Genomic DNA, 15,760 nt, shown 5'->3' on the forward strand with positions numbered 1-15,760 from the left:
TCTCTCGAGTATTGCTTTGAAAATATACCCCTAGGCTATTAAAAGAAATCCCAACTCCATCCCAAGGCATTGTTTAACTTGAAGTCTTCAGTCATCATCTGCAGTTGGCTTAATGGTCACTCCTCTTCTTATCTGACCCCAACCAATTAAACGCTAGTGTTTCTCAACTCTTCTGCTAAGGGCAATTTTTTCTCCTACTTCTGTGCACACAGGATTGGTCAAAACAATGTTGCCCAAATCAGCCTTGACAGCGCCAACTCTTCCTCCTGTTGACAGGGATCCTGTGTTGACCATAAGCACTTCATTCTTAGACAGCTTTTGGACCTTCGCTGCTTTCTTGTCTCCTTCAGTACATACACCCAGAAGACATCTAAGCAGAAAATAGGAAATTTCCAGTTCTGTGAATATTTCAGGTAAAGCTCCAACTGCACCAAGCACTTGTCCCACCATTCTGTCAGCTCTGCACAAAGTGGGGTCCATCTTTGTTCCAACCCCAATGAGACCACCTGGGGCAGCATACTGAGGATCAATACATTCGGCAAAAAGTGACACAGTTTTGGAAACGATTGGTTTGCACATGAGTTTTCCTTCACTGTCTTTGGAGACAATACCAGGCCTGACTTCTGTCTCCTGGCCCACCTTCAACACTCCTTTTAGAATACTACCACCAGCTACACCTCCCTTAAGGTCATCGACTTCACAGCCAGGTTTGTTGACATCAAATGACCTGATAACAATGAGACAGGGCTCTGAAGGGAAGTCTCTTGGGGGCATTGGTATTTTCTTCACTATGTACTCACAGACGACTTCAATATTGTACTTCAGCTGAGCAGAAATTGGAATAATTGGCGCCCCTTCTGCTACTGTTCCTTGCACAAATGCGAGAATTTGCTCGTATTGCTCCTTAGCCTGACTTTCTTTTACCAGATCAATTTTATTCTGTAAGTTCAAAATATGCTTGAGTTTCATGATTTCTATGGCAGCCAGGTGTTCGGAAGTCTGGGGCTGAGGGCATGATTCATTACCGGCTATCAACAGAAGAGGTGCGTCCATCACTGCTGCACCGCTCAGCATTGCAGCCATCAAAATATCATGGCCAGGACAGTCAACAAAGGAAACATGCCTGACTAATTTGAAGTTCCCTTTGGTCCCTGGAATGTCTGTAGGAAATTCATCTGGTGTACTACTTCCACATGATCTATAACATTCTGGTCTAGGACAACTTGGGTCATCAGGTTTATAAATCTTAGCATTAACATATCCAAGCTTGGTGGTAATGTTTCTTTCTAGCTCATTTTTGAATCTGACAGTGTGAACTCCAGAAATAGCCTTCACCACAGTGGACTTCCCATGAGCTACATGACCAATTGTGCCAATATTAATTGTAGCTTGTCTGCTGATAACTTCATGTGAAAGTGGTGTCAGCTTGGTAACATCTAAGAGAGGTCTGGAGACGAAAGGCCACCTAATCCTGGAGTCATAGCAAGTCCTCAAGTGTCCAACACAGTGAACAGTGTAGTCCGGTTTCCAATTCTTTACAGACTTAAACCTTAATGACTTTAAACAATCTCGCTAGTCTCATACTGGCCTCCAATTAGATTTCGTAGCCAAGAATGTCCTTTATCTTCTAATCTTTCTATTTTCATCTCCTAAGTGCTAAGATTATAGGCATCTGCATCTCCGGATGGAACTCAGGGCTGCGTGGATGCCAAACACACACTCTACGCTACATTAATCATCCACATTATATTTATTATAAAGCTTAACTCCAGAAATTCCAAGTTTCACAATCGTTCACCAGTTTGGGGACTAGACAAGTTACTGGCGGTGGAGCTGGCATGCACTCCTTGGACACTAAGGCTTTAGAGGCTCCAGCTCTAGGAGCCTCTAGGAGCCTCTAGGAGCCTTCACCCCACGCTCCAGTCACCCAGGGAACTGCCTCATCTCCAGGCCCTCCTGACTGACAACTTCTTAAGTCAGCAATTCTTAACCTGTGGGTCATGATTCCTTTGGGAGTTGAATGTTTTCACGGGAGTCGCCTAAGACCGTTAGAAAGCACAAATTACATTACAGTTTACAACAGTAGCAAAGTTATAATAATAAAATAGCAATAAAAGTAATTTTATGGTTGGAGGTATTAAGGGATTGCTGCATTAGGAAGGCTGAGAACCACTGTCTTAAGTAAAAATATGGAAAAAAAAAGTGTTGTAAGCAAATATGAACAGGAAGCCAGTAGGCACTGCTGTCCCAACTGTGACAAAAGGGACTTCAGACTAAAACTCATCTGAAGAGATACATAAGACACTTTATCCTAATCAAGGAAACAATTGTAATAATTGTTTACAATAGTGGATGATTTCAGTACCCCACTTTCTCTAATAGGTCATCTGGACAAAACATAGATAAGCCTTAGAATCAAATGACATCACGGATCTAGCAGATAGGACCAAAATATCCACCCAACACCAAAAAATACAGATTCTACCAATGGCCTAGGGAAATGTCTTTAAAAATAGACTACATCCTGGAACACAAAACAAATCTTAACAAATTCATAAAATTACAATCATTTCATGTGATCACACAGATCCTCCAAACTGCCTTCCACCCATTCATCACCACTGCAGCCCCCAACTCCATCCAGCATCGCCCGGGAGCCCACAGCACAATCCAGGGAAGCAGGAAGGCCAGTTTCTCCCTTCTATTTTCTAACCCCAACCTCCTGCTGTCATCCCCAGCTCTGGACCTGTCTGGGCCTCTATTGCCCCCATTCCCAAGGGACTAGGCAGATCTTGGTAGAACAACCCTGCCTTCCTTCCTCCTGTACAGTCCTTCCATCACCCAGCCTCCCAGCCCATCCTCATTCCTGCATGGCAGCTCCCAATACCTAGAAACATATTACCCAGAACCCCTTTGACCACACCTATCAGAATCCTAGAATTCCCTACCAGGCGACATATCCACACCATTCCCTCCTAAGAACCAGAGCGGGTAACAGAAACCAAGGAACCAAACACCTACTTACCCTACAAAGACAAGACCAAAACTCTGCACTTAGAATTACAGTCTTTCCAAACCCAGATGACCCGACGCCAATATAAAAATACAATCAATATATAGCCAGGGCAGTAGATCTCTGCTAGAGCCTAACAGCCTGACCAGAGAGGTGCAGCATAGCTGAAACACAACACAAAGACTTTAAAGTGACCTTCATGCCGGGCGGTGGTGGCGAACGCCTTTAATCCCAGCACTTGGGAGGCAGAGGCAGGCAGATTTCTGAGTTCAAGGCCAGCCTGGTCTACAGAGTGAGTTCCAGGACAGCCAAGGCTATACAGAGAAACCCTGTCTCAAAAAAAAAAAACAAACAAAAAAAAAAACAACAACAAAACCCAAACAAAAATAAAGTGACCTTCTTGAACATGAGAGGGGTCCTTGAAGAAAAGGTAATCCCTCAAAGAAATCTATGAAGAGTGGGAGGAAATGAACAAAACAGTTCAAGCCCTGAAAGTAGACATAGATTCAATAATGAAAACCTAGACAGATGGAAATCTAGAAATGAAAATGTAAGGAACTTAGACAGGCACCTCAGAGGCAAGCCTCACCAACAGACGATAAAAGACCTCAGACACCGAAGACGTGAAAGGAGATTTTGACCAAAAATGGATACTTTGGTCAAAAAAAATATTAAATCTGAAAAAAAAAAAATCTGGCCCCAAAACATTCCGAAAATCTGGGACACTATAAAAAGACAAAAATCTAAGAACACTAGGCACCCGAGAAGGAAGAGAAACTTATGTCAAAGACACAGAAAATATTTTTAAATAAAAATGTCCTGACCTAAAGAAGATGCCTATCAAGGTGCAAGGACTATACAGAACACCAGACAGACTGGATCAGAAAAAGAAATTCTCCTTGGAACATAATAATCAAAATACTAAACATAACGAACAAAGAAACAATGTTACACGCCAGAGGGGAAAAGAGCGAGTAACATATAAAGGCAGACTTAGGGGGAAAACATAGGGCTTTTCAATCGAGACTTCAAAAGCTAAAAGGGCCTGGATCAATAGTCTACAAACTAAAAGAATACAGATGCCAGCCCATACTACTATACCAGGAAAACTTTCAATTACAACAAATGGAAAGAGTAAAATACTCCATGATAAAGAACAAATTTAGGCAATATCTATCCACAAATCCAGCCCTACTGAAGTGGCCAGAAGGAAAACTCCAACCTAAAGAAGTAAACTGAATCCAAGACAATGAAAGGAATAAATAATTCCATGCTAGCAAACCAAAAGGGTAGAAACACACACACACACACAACCACTACCACCACAACAACAAAGGAACAGAAATCAGCAAATGCCGCTCATTATATTATCTCTCAAAATCAATGTTGTTCTCAATTCCCCAATAAAAAGACACAGACCAACAGAATGGATACAAAAACAGGAGTCATCCTTCCGCTGCATCCAAGAAACACACCTTAACATCAAGGAGAGACATCACCTCAGGGTAAAAGGATGGAAAAAAAAGATATTCCAACCAAATAGACCTAAGGAGCAAGCTGGGGTAGCCATTTTAACACCTGACAAACTAGACTCCAAACCAAAAGTAATCAGAAGAGATAGGGAGGGACACTATATACTCATCAATGGAAAAATTCACCAAGCCACTTTTAACATTTATGCACCAAACACAAGGGCACCCAAGAATAAAAAGGAAGAGTATTACAACTCAAGCAGATTGTGTGTGTGTGTGTGTGTGTGTGTGTGTGTGTGTGTGTGTGTGTGTTTGGATGAAATGTTCTGTAAATATCTGTTAGATCCATTTGGTTTATAATGTATGTTAGCTCCAGCATTTCTGTTTAGTTTCTGTTTATTGGGAGGAGTGGGGTATTAATGTCTCCCACTATCAGTGTGTGAGTGTCAGTATATGACTTGAGTTGTCATACTCTTCCTTTTTATTCTTGGGTGCCCTTAGAAACAAAGCAAGTCTCAACTGATATAAGAAATTGAAATAACTCCCTGCATCCTACCAGCCCACCACAGACAAAAGCGGAATATCAGTAACAACAGAAAACATACAAACTTATGGAACCTAAACAACTCACTACTGAATGAAAAATGGGTCAAGGCCAAAATTAAGAGAAATGAAAGATTTTCTAGAATTGAATGAAAATGAACACACAGCATACCCAAACTTATGGACACAATGAAAATGGTTCTAAGAGGCAATCTCATAGCACTGAGTGCCTATATAAGACAGATTAGATAGATAGGTAGATAGGTAGATAGATAGATAGATAGATAGATAGATAGATAGATAGATAGATGATAGATAGATAGAAAGATAGATGATAGATAGATAGATAGATAGATAGATGATAGATAGATAGATAGATAGATAGATAGATAGATAGATATAAGATAGATGATTGACAGACAGACAGATAGAAGATAGATGATAGACAGACAGATAAAATGGAGAGATTTCATGCTAGTGACTTAGTAGCACACCCGGGAGCTCTAGAACAAAAAGTACAGATCACACCCAGAAAGAATAGATAAGAAATAATCAAACTGAGGTCTAAAATCAATAAAGAGAACAATACAAATAATCAATAAAACAAAAAGTTGGTAATTTGAGAAAATCAAAAAGATTGGTGAACTCTTATTGATATTAACAAAAGGCAGAGAGACAACCCACATTGACAGTTTGGAATGAGTGAGGGTAACTTGACAACAGGCACTGAGGGAATGCAGAGAGTCATTACTGCATATTTAAACACCTCTACTACACCAAACTGGAGAATCTAAAAGAAATGGATAATTTTCTCACTTAGTAAAATTAAATCAAGATCAGATAACCACTTTAAACAGACCTTTACCCTTAGTGAAATACAAGCAGTCATTAAAAGTCTCTCAACAACAACAACAAAAAGGCCCAGGGAAAGATGGATTTAGTACAGAATTCTACCAGACTCTCAAAGAAGAGAAGAAGAGTTAGTACCAATACTTCTGAAATTATCAAACTATTCCACACTTATCCTGATACCCAAACCACATAAAAACCCAAAAAGAGAGTTACAGACCGATTTCTTTATTAACATAGATGCAAAAATTGTTAAATAAATTACTTGAAAACAAAATCTAAGAACACATCAAAAAGATCTTCCACCATTGTTGAGTAGGCTTCATGTTAGAGATTTAGGGATGGTTCAACATACAAAAATCAGAAAATATAATCCACCGTTTAAACAAACTGAAAGACAAACATAATCATATCACTAGATGCAGAAAAGGCTTTACCAAAATCCAACACCATTTGTGACAAAAGTCCTGGGGAGATTAGGGATACAAGGGACATATCTAAACATAATAAAGACACTTTACATCAAGCCTACAGTCAGCACCGACTTAATTGGAGAGAAATTCAAAGAATTCCACTAAAATCAGGAATAAGAAAGTTGTCTACTCTCTTCATAGCTATTCAATGTAATACTCGAAGCCTCGGCTAGAGCAATGAATGGAACAACTGAAGGAGAGCCAGGGAAATCAAACTAGAAAGGAAGAAGTCAACGTGTCTTTATTTGCAGATGATATGAGAGTATACAAATGGCCCTAAAAATTCTACTGGGAACCCTCGGCAGCTGATAAAATTCATACAGCTCCTATACTTTCAGTAAAGAAGTTGGACAGAAAATTGACTGGCAAAAGTCTGTAGCCCTTGTATATACATATTTCAAGATATACTATAGAGTTATAGTAATAATATCCAGTATGGCACTGGCACAGAAACAGACTTTTGTTTTTGAAGTTAAAAAATAAATTAATATTTATTAAAGGTGTGTGACTTAAAGGCGTGACTTAGAGGCGTGTCTTAGAAGTGAGACATATAAAAGGCGAGAAGCAGACAGGAGAGTTCAGAACAATTTGGAGTAGGAACAGAGAATCAGACACTTCAGAGAGCACAACTTGGAGTAGGAATTAGGCATTAGGAAGAAGACACTTGGGGGAAGAGCTTGGAATTAGACATTAGGCACTGAGCACTTGGAAAAAGAAACTTGGAACTTGGAGGCACTAGGGACTAGGAACTAGGGACTAGGAACTCAAGACTTGGGACTTGGAGAGAAGAAGAGAGACTGAAGAATAAACGAGATTGAATCACAGTCTGTCTGGTCTCCATTCCTCGTGTCCATCTTCACTCTCTCTCTTGCTGAACCCCGACCCGAGGACCGGAGCAGCTTGGGGCACTGTGAGCTCTAACAGTTTAGCCCCCAAGGCTTTTGGCAGTGGGGGTTCCAACATTGACAGAGTGGCCCGAGACATTTTGGCTCCCAAGTGTGGGGCAGAGCAGCTCTCAACATTTCTGGCCCCCAAGCGTGGGGTAGCTGAGGGCCGCAACATATAACCAAGGCAACTTATAAAAGAAAGCATTTAATTAGGGACTTGCTTACAGTTTCAGAGGGTTTCATGGCCTTCACAGCAGGGAGCACAGCAGCAAGCAAGCAGGCACTGGAACAGTAGCTGAGAGCTACATCTTAACCACAAATTGATCAACTGGGCACATAGATAGGCATAGACTTTTGAAATCTCAAAGCTCACCCTAAATGACACACCTCCTCCAAGAAAGCCACACCTACTAATCCTTTGAAAACAGTTCCATCAACCAGGAACCAAACATTCAAATGAATGAGCCTACGGCTTCATCCCTATTTCAACCACCAGAGGTTCATTTGAAGAATGGTGAAACAGCTGTGCAGGTTCTTCCAGAAAGAGACCTGGTCTCCCCTTTATTTGAGGGGCACTGGGTTTGTAAAGTGGTTCAGGTCTGAAACGTTGGTTGAAAGGCTGTGATCCTGTGTTTATGATTCCAGGTAGGTTTGTTCGTTAGCCATAAAATGCTTCTGCCTGCAAGGATCAAGTAAGACTTTAGTCAACATCTGCAAGCGCAGTCAGGACGTGTCTCAGCGCATGTGACCACTGCTGTGTCTGTTCTGTCCATTAAAGTAAATACTCTCTCCTTGTCTGTCTGAGATCCCAATTAGACACACTGCATTTGAGGTAGCCATCCAACTGAGACACTCTCACACTATGTAAGGTCTGGCACACAGAAGACAGTGACCCAGCTCTTCAGGTGTGCTGGTTGTTAGAAAACCCAAGCCTTACAGGTAATGAGGCTCTGGGTAGAAACACAGCCAGCCACACTAGCACCCAGGTCCAAGGCAGCTTTGTTACAGTCACATGTGAACTAAAATCCTCCCCTATGAAACATCTCTCTGACCCCCGTCACAAGTGCCTGGCTCTGTGTCCTTGTAAGGCAGAACGTCCTTTACGAACTTTTTAGAGTAGTCTCCACTTTGTCTGACAAGACTGATGCCTTTTGCTTCAGATCCCTACTGCAGTCCATGCTGTGGTGCTCACTGGATTACCTGAAGAGTATGCAGCTTATGTCTCTCTCAGAGCCTCCCTTATCTCTCCCTCCCCCAAACCTAGCACGGGTATCCGCTCCCAGATATTAGGGAAGGGCCTATCTTCTGTACTCTTACACAGTGCACGAGGAAGCTTGACAGCAAAACCATGCTGGGACTCCATTTTCTTTGAGTTTTTGGTTTTCTTCATCACATTAAGCACAGGGATATTAGGCAGCTCCAGCTTCATAGCAGCCTGTTGTCTGACCTGTATGGACGTTGGTTTAACCAATCAGATAAGTGCTAAATGCAGAATCACTGCCCCTGGATCCATATCTATATACTCAGCCTAGTCATATGTGTCTTCCAGAGTTAGCCCACTCCTGAAACTCATTCCAACATGTATTCACTTCTATCGGTGAGAAAATAGGGATTTTAGGAGAGCACGTGCCTCATGATTCACTCCGAGAACTTCACTTCTAACTGCTGAGATTTGAGTCTGGTTATATGGTCTCTAGGCAAAGGTCAGTAGTAAGGGCAGGTCTTGGGTGTTATCTTTTTTAATCTCTTAGGAAAGGTCACTGCTGGTTCCACGGATGATATAGAATTGGTTCCTTCTGGCAGGAGACGAGAGCGTAATACTCCAGGAGTGAGTTTGGGGATATGTCTGGCACACCTAAAGTGAGCAAAAATTTTCTAAGATGAAATAAAACCATCAGAATCTTATAGCTTGGGGTCATGTGCTCCATCAAGTTCCTCCTGAATATCTCCATCCCTTACAGAATCACACTCTTTTCGATCCGTGTCTTCACTTTAACTCCAGACATCCTTAAAGGCAGAGACTTACATTTAAATTGTGTGTCAGGCCATCATACGATTGGTTGGTGCCAGCAACTTCAGCTGTACGGCTGCAGGAGCCACTCTGTCTGAAGGCACACTCAGAAGCCAGGATGGTGCTATGGGCATCCAGATCTCAGACTGAATTTCTGAACTCACGAGTTTTCCTTGTTACTTTTATCGAGAGATGCTAAGAAGCAGCTGCGCTGATTGCTATGTGCACTCGTTTTCCAGAAACATTCAAAAGTCTAAACTCTTTGCCTCTCACAGTGGTGTTCAATGGGTTAATATGTGCACAGAACTCACTTACTGGGGGCCGCCAAGCTCCTTATGTGTCAGCACCAGTACCATTATTTAAATAGCTTAATGAAAGTACTTTAAACATTGGAACAGAAGCCATTAGCTAAGTTGCAGAGAGCTAAGTACATATTTATTCCTTACAAAATTGTTTCCTTATTTTCCAATTCTTCACTAGAGAAGTAATTAAAAGTAAAACAAAACAAAATCACTAATAATTACAACATACCAACTTAATCACTGATGATAGATATATTATTTTTAACTATTGCCATGTATATTTATTTGCAGAGCTGTGATCACACTATCTATATAATTCAGCATATTGCTCTTAGTCACTTAACATGATAGCACATGCATTTCCTCATGTCATTACATATTTCCTAGTGCCTACATGTGAATAGCTGTGTGGTACAGCACAGTGTATAGTGGTTTCTTTAAGTATTGTATTTTGAAAATGTGATTTCCAAGTTTACACTCTTTTTTTTTTCTTTTTTGAGATAGTCCTCCCATTGTAGGCCTGGCTGGCCTAGAATTTGCTGTGTGGACCAGGCAGACCTCTAACTCACTGAGATCCTTCTACTTCTGCTTCCCAAGTGCTGGGATTAAAGACACACACTACCACAGGTGGCCCAAGTTTATACTCTTAAATTGTTTTTATAGATCGGCAACTTGCTATTCATAAGATGTGATTCACTTACTCTCAGTGTGTAGCAGGGAGTGACACGTACAAATGGCTACATTCTTTCCCCAAATGGGCCCTAAATTGGTAACTTAAAAAAGCATGCCATTCTTGTTTTCAGTTTCACTTCTTTGGTACAAAGTAACGATGCCTTTTCCCTGTGAGTGGTCCACATTTGCTGCTCACTGTCCACATCCTTTGCCTGTCTCCAGAGGACTTCATCTTGCCTGCACGTTAGCACCTGCTCTTTATGATGCTGGGCTTTGCCTTTCTGTCCGGTTTACCGGGGCTGTTTTCCCAATTTTTACTTCAAACGCTAGACACTTGCCTGCAAATTTCAAAACCTTCATATGGTTAAATGTGTCAATATTCTCCCTTAAACCTCACATCTGGGAGTCCATTCTGGAGCCAAGATGACCCCTCTCTGGTGTGCATACTGAAAACCTGGGCCTATGCCCCTCTACTTGTGTGGGGTTCCCACGTCCAAGCCTGATAACCCCAATGGCAAGAGCTCAGGAGCAGTTGGCTTGGGGCTTGGCTTCCTGCATCTCTGGAATTCTTCCTTCCCTCGGTCTCCTAACTAGAATCTGCCTTAAAGATTGACAAACTGTGTAAGATGTGACATCTTTGTTGCCACCCTCTGCTTCATGCCTAGTATTAGGTTTACCCGCTAAAGACTCTGAAATAGACCAGTATTCCTAGCAAGAAGAAAACTGTGGGTCTACAGTGGCACCTATCAGGAGTCCCCCAACTTCTGAGACTGCAGTTGCTCTCCAGGGGCAGGAAACAGTAAAGTCCTGGAGCCCGAGTGATGGGGAGTCAGTGTGTCAGAACTGGTTTAGAAAGAACTTCACCAATAAATGTGGGTTTATTTCCCATCTGCTTGCTGTGCAAGTCCTTCCTGCCGTTTATTTATCTGTCCTTTGCTATATATTTATAATCACAATAAAGCCGGAGAGGAGCCAGGGAAAGCAGTAAATAGTCACTTCTGAACCGTTTCCATGCGCCCTTCATGCAGAGACCCAGGAGTCCTCAAAAGCACAAGCTTGCTTTGTGCCCAGTAGCAAATTCCCGTTTTGTTTAGATTAAGACCCCAAATCCTGCTGAGACCAGTTTCTGTGGGTCCGGCCCACGTGCTATGCCTGATGATGGACTCCCCTTTTTCTAACTGGAGGCCTCCAGTCTTCATTCACATTCTGCCTCCTGTCAGCGCTTCTGCCTTGATTCCAGCAAGCACCTCCTCTTCCCTTAGTCCTCTTCCTCTGCTCCTTCCGCCAAAACTTCTCATCTGGTCAGTGCGTGCTTCCAGTTCCTTTGAGAAACCTTGCCGCACTCCTTCCCTGAAATTCCCGCAACCATGACTTCCCTAAAAGGATGGGCTGTGCCCTTCAATTGTGAGCCAAGATATAGCCTTCCTCCCTTGAGCTGCTCTAGTCAGGTGTTGTAAGAACAGGAGAAGGCATTGATACCTGTCTTATCTTACTACAGACACAAAAGGAATACACTTCAAACAAATGTTCAGAGCAAAGACCCAGAAGAACAAACATATCAAAATGTGCTCAGAAGTGGTTAAATGAATGGTCAGACTGTGAGATGAGAGGCTACTTTAGTCGCATGGACTCTTGCTCCGGACAGGGGTGGGGCTATGAAAGGAGAGAAGTGTCTCCTCTGGAAACTTCCTATCAGGTAGTAGCAACACAAGTTTTTCCTTGTTTGTTTTAGGTTTTCGTTCTTGAATAAATGTCTGAGAGGACAAGTGTCAGCCACAGGATTTTGACAGTCCAATGTTCAACTAGAAATCCTGGATTATAAACAGAACTTGTTATTATTTGGACAGACAACCTCTTGAGGGCAAGCGTTAATCAGCGTCTGCATACACCTAGGTTTTAGCATACTTCACAGCACAAAGCTGTGTGTGACAGAGCCACGGACCTTGGATGAATCAATCATAGATGAAGGGGGTTCTTGTTTTTATTATTTTATGTAGATGGATGTTTTGCCTGCATGTATGTCTGTACACCCAGTCTGGTGCCTGGGGAGGTCAGAAGATGGCATCAGAGCCCCTGGAGCTGGAGTTACAGATGGTCGTGAGTGGCCATGTGGGTGCTAGAAACAGACCCCAGGTCCTCTGTAAGAGCTGCAACTATAATATATATTATATCTTAACTGCTGAACTATCTTTCCAGCCATGTAGGTAATTTATTTTTTGAGTAAAGGAACCACACATCTGGCCCATATGCCTCTGTCCACTTGTTTGGATGGCCATCTGGCAAAGTCTTCTACACAAGGCACTCGGACTGTTCCTCAGGACAAGTCAAACACTTTCTATTTAAAAGCTGATGTTAGCCTGAGGCTGAGCTGGAGCTCTCTCAATTTTCTTCCCTTTGCTTTTTATAGCCAAATAAACAAGGCACTTGACTCAGAACTTCTTGTTCTTTGTTATCTGCCACATGGTGATGAGGTCATAAAGCTGCTTCCATAGGCCACACTCGAAAATTAGTGTCATGATTTTAGAGAACATGAATTTGGATCCTGTGTCTTCGAGGAGTGAGAGAACACTCTTCAAGGAAGATGGGCTTTTGGTTTTTAGGAAAATATCAGAGAATGTTTACAGTTCTCTTTTTATGGAAATAATGGAGACCTTTGGGTACTGCCTAAAGACCTAGGTTTTCTGCATGATAAACTAATGGAATTTGGACTGTGTGTGTGAACGTGTGTGTGTGTGTGTGTGTGTGTGTGTGTGTGTGTGTGTGTGTGCACATCTGTGTGCACATTTGAGTTTATGGTATGTATGTGATGTGTGTGCATGTGTATCTGTGTGTGTGTGTGTGTGTGTGTGTGTGTGTGACAGAGAGAGAGAGAGAGAGAGAGAGAGAGAGAGAGAGAGAGAGAGAGAGAAGGGACTAGGGAGGAAACTGGAGATTTGAAGAGGTTATAATTCCATCTCATAGAACTTTACACAAAGCTGAGGCATCCTCCAGCTGTCAGCCAGCACAGCCACAGCCACCACTCACCATGTGTGGCTGCTGGGACTTGAATGTGGCTGACGTGACTGAGGATCCCTGTGCTCACTGGTCAGCCAGCTCAGCCTACTCAACAGTTCCAGGCCAGTGAGACCTTATCTCAAAAAATAATAAAAACCGAAATGGTTCTCTACCTCTCCCACCTCCACCCCATGGCCTGAAGGAATGACCCCAGAACATATCCTAATGCTATGGTTTACAAAATACATGTTTATACAAAGGAAGATAAGTATTTGTTTTTAAAATGGCCAGGCATGAGGACCCACACCTTTAATCACAGACTTGGGAGACAGAAGCAGATAGACCTCTATAAGTGCAAATCTAGACTGATCTACACAGTGAGTTTCAGGTCAGACTACATAGCAAGGCTTGTCTTGTGGTGGGGGACAGGGGAGTTGGGCAATAGCCAAAGTCTTCCGCACATACATATGAAAATATACGTGTGTGTATGTGAGTGTGTGTGTGTGTTGTGTGTGTGTACACACAAATAAATCAAGTTTTTTTTTTTTAAGCTGTGGTCAACTCCCTGTTTCCCTTCTACGTTCCAGTAAAAGTTTCATTGCATGACCTTCAGCTCAGCTTGCAGACGCTGTCGTTCTGCCAGCTGTCCTGAAATAATGACTACAAGTCCCTGCTTTGCTCCCAAGAATGTCCCCTGGGACAAAATAGCACACAGCCCGCCTGCTTAGACTCCTGCCTTGTACTGAAGGTGAGTGTGAAGCAGAGACAGGATGGGAAGCAAAGCTCACTCCCCCACCACCACCACACACACACCCTTAGCAGAGTGAATGGAGGAGCCAAACTGTGCTGCTAAAACAGATGAGCAATGGGCGGCACCCTGGGAGCAAGTGGGAGGACAGAGTCAGCTGCAGAGGACCAGTGACAACCCCAAGACCAGAAATAAGCTTCTCTGGAATCTTGAGACAATTCCAAGTAAAACTGGACAGCCTAAATAGCTTTCTGCTTCCCTGTACTTCAAAAAATTCAGTGTTTTCAAAAATCTGCAGAACATTCTCTTTCAAGACATAAAGTTCAAAATAAAATCTCTAAGATTTTCCAAAAGGATGGAAGAAAATTAAGCTTGTGCACACATTCACTGACGTTTAAAAAAAGTCCCATTAGCAGAGTTTTGTCTGGAATATGTTAGATATTAACTTTTAAACTTAGACCTAGTGGTTTGTTTATTAATGTGCATCTTTAAAGTCCTGTGCACGGAGGAACATTTTGTAGCTTCTATATACCTCACTTCTAAGTGAGACTCATATATTTTTACAACATCTGACCTAAATCCACAGTATATATGAGACTTTTGAAGAATTCACCTTATATCCAGGCAGATACAAGACAAGGTTGAGTAACTTTTTATGGCCCAGGTAGATAAAAACCCACAGGTACCTCACACTCCACCCAGATGTCACCAGAGTGATGGCAGGAAGGAGAAGAACAGTGCAGAGAATGCATGGTGGAGTCAGACACCAAGGTTTGAATCCTATTGCTACAGACTCGGTGTTTGCATCTATAAAATGGGGGCAATTTTGGTAAGATTATCTAAATAAGGCATTTATGACAGTTCCCAGAAAATACTGTGAACTCTGATGACATTATTGACCAGGATGATAACGACAGTGATGGCAATGAGAGTAATTACAGAGTATTGACCAGGATGATAACGACAGTGATGGCAATGAGGGTAATTACAGAGAAGGCAGAAGGTGAACTGATTGAAGAGTTTAGACATGAGCTTGCAGAGGAACAAATGAACACCCTATATAAAGTACCTAAGAGTAACTCTCCATTCACCATTTCCCTCCCTTATGAAATGACAAAGTCCTAAGGGGGTTCTGTCCAGTCGGATGTAGATTGCTTGAAGGAAGGGTTGGACTGACGAGTATCTGCCCAGATAACTCACACCGTGCTTGGAATAAGGTAACTGAGTATTTACTGATAACAGCTTTCCAATAGTTCTTGACTAAGCACAATGTGCCTTCAGACACTGGGTGCCCTGGATGCTAAGGGCATATGTTGGCTTACCAGTGGGGTCATCACACCACACCAGAATACTGTCTTTAACAAGTACAAAAAAAACCCTACATTTTTGGTGGTTTGTTTGTTTGTTTGTTTGAGAAATAATAATAGAGAAATAATCCCAGTATTTTTCTTCTTGCAGTATCTACTCTCAACAGGTTTAGTCTCAGCTAGAAAGATCTTTCAGAATCCAAGGAGCCTCGCCCAATGATGGCTCCCCTGGACAACGCAGAAGAAATGGCAGGAAGAGTCCCAGAGACCAAGGACTCAATTTCAGAGCCAAGTCAAAGGTCAAGGGTGAGGACTGAAGCATCAGAAGATTCAGAAGACGCCCAGGCCCCTCGTGCAACTAGGATCTCGCAGCCAGACCTCCTTGGTCTCATCAAGGGAAGTCCCCAGTGACAGGTCACACTAAGGAAGCTCAAGGGGTATCATATTAGTTATGTTCCTTCATGGTCCCCTCAGTCATATGAAGCCAGC

General features: G+C 42.4%; 1 pseudogene; it reads right to left on the reverse strand.

Annotated features, from left to right (window-relative positions):
- On the reverse strand, positions 1-1,434 carry LOC117718899 (eukaryotic translation initiation factor 2 subunit 3 pseudogene; annotated as a pseudogene).
- Positions 1,435-15,760: the final 14,326 nt, after the last annotated feature.

The sequence above is a fragment of the Arvicanthis niloticus genome, chromosome 13, assembly GCF_011762505.2.
Source record: "Arvicanthis niloticus isolate mArvNil1 chromosome 13, mArvNil1.pat.X, whole genome shotgun sequence".
In the NCBI taxonomy this organism is placed as follows: domain Eukaryota; kingdom Metazoa; phylum Chordata; class Mammalia; order Rodentia; family Muridae; genus Arvicanthis; species Arvicanthis niloticus.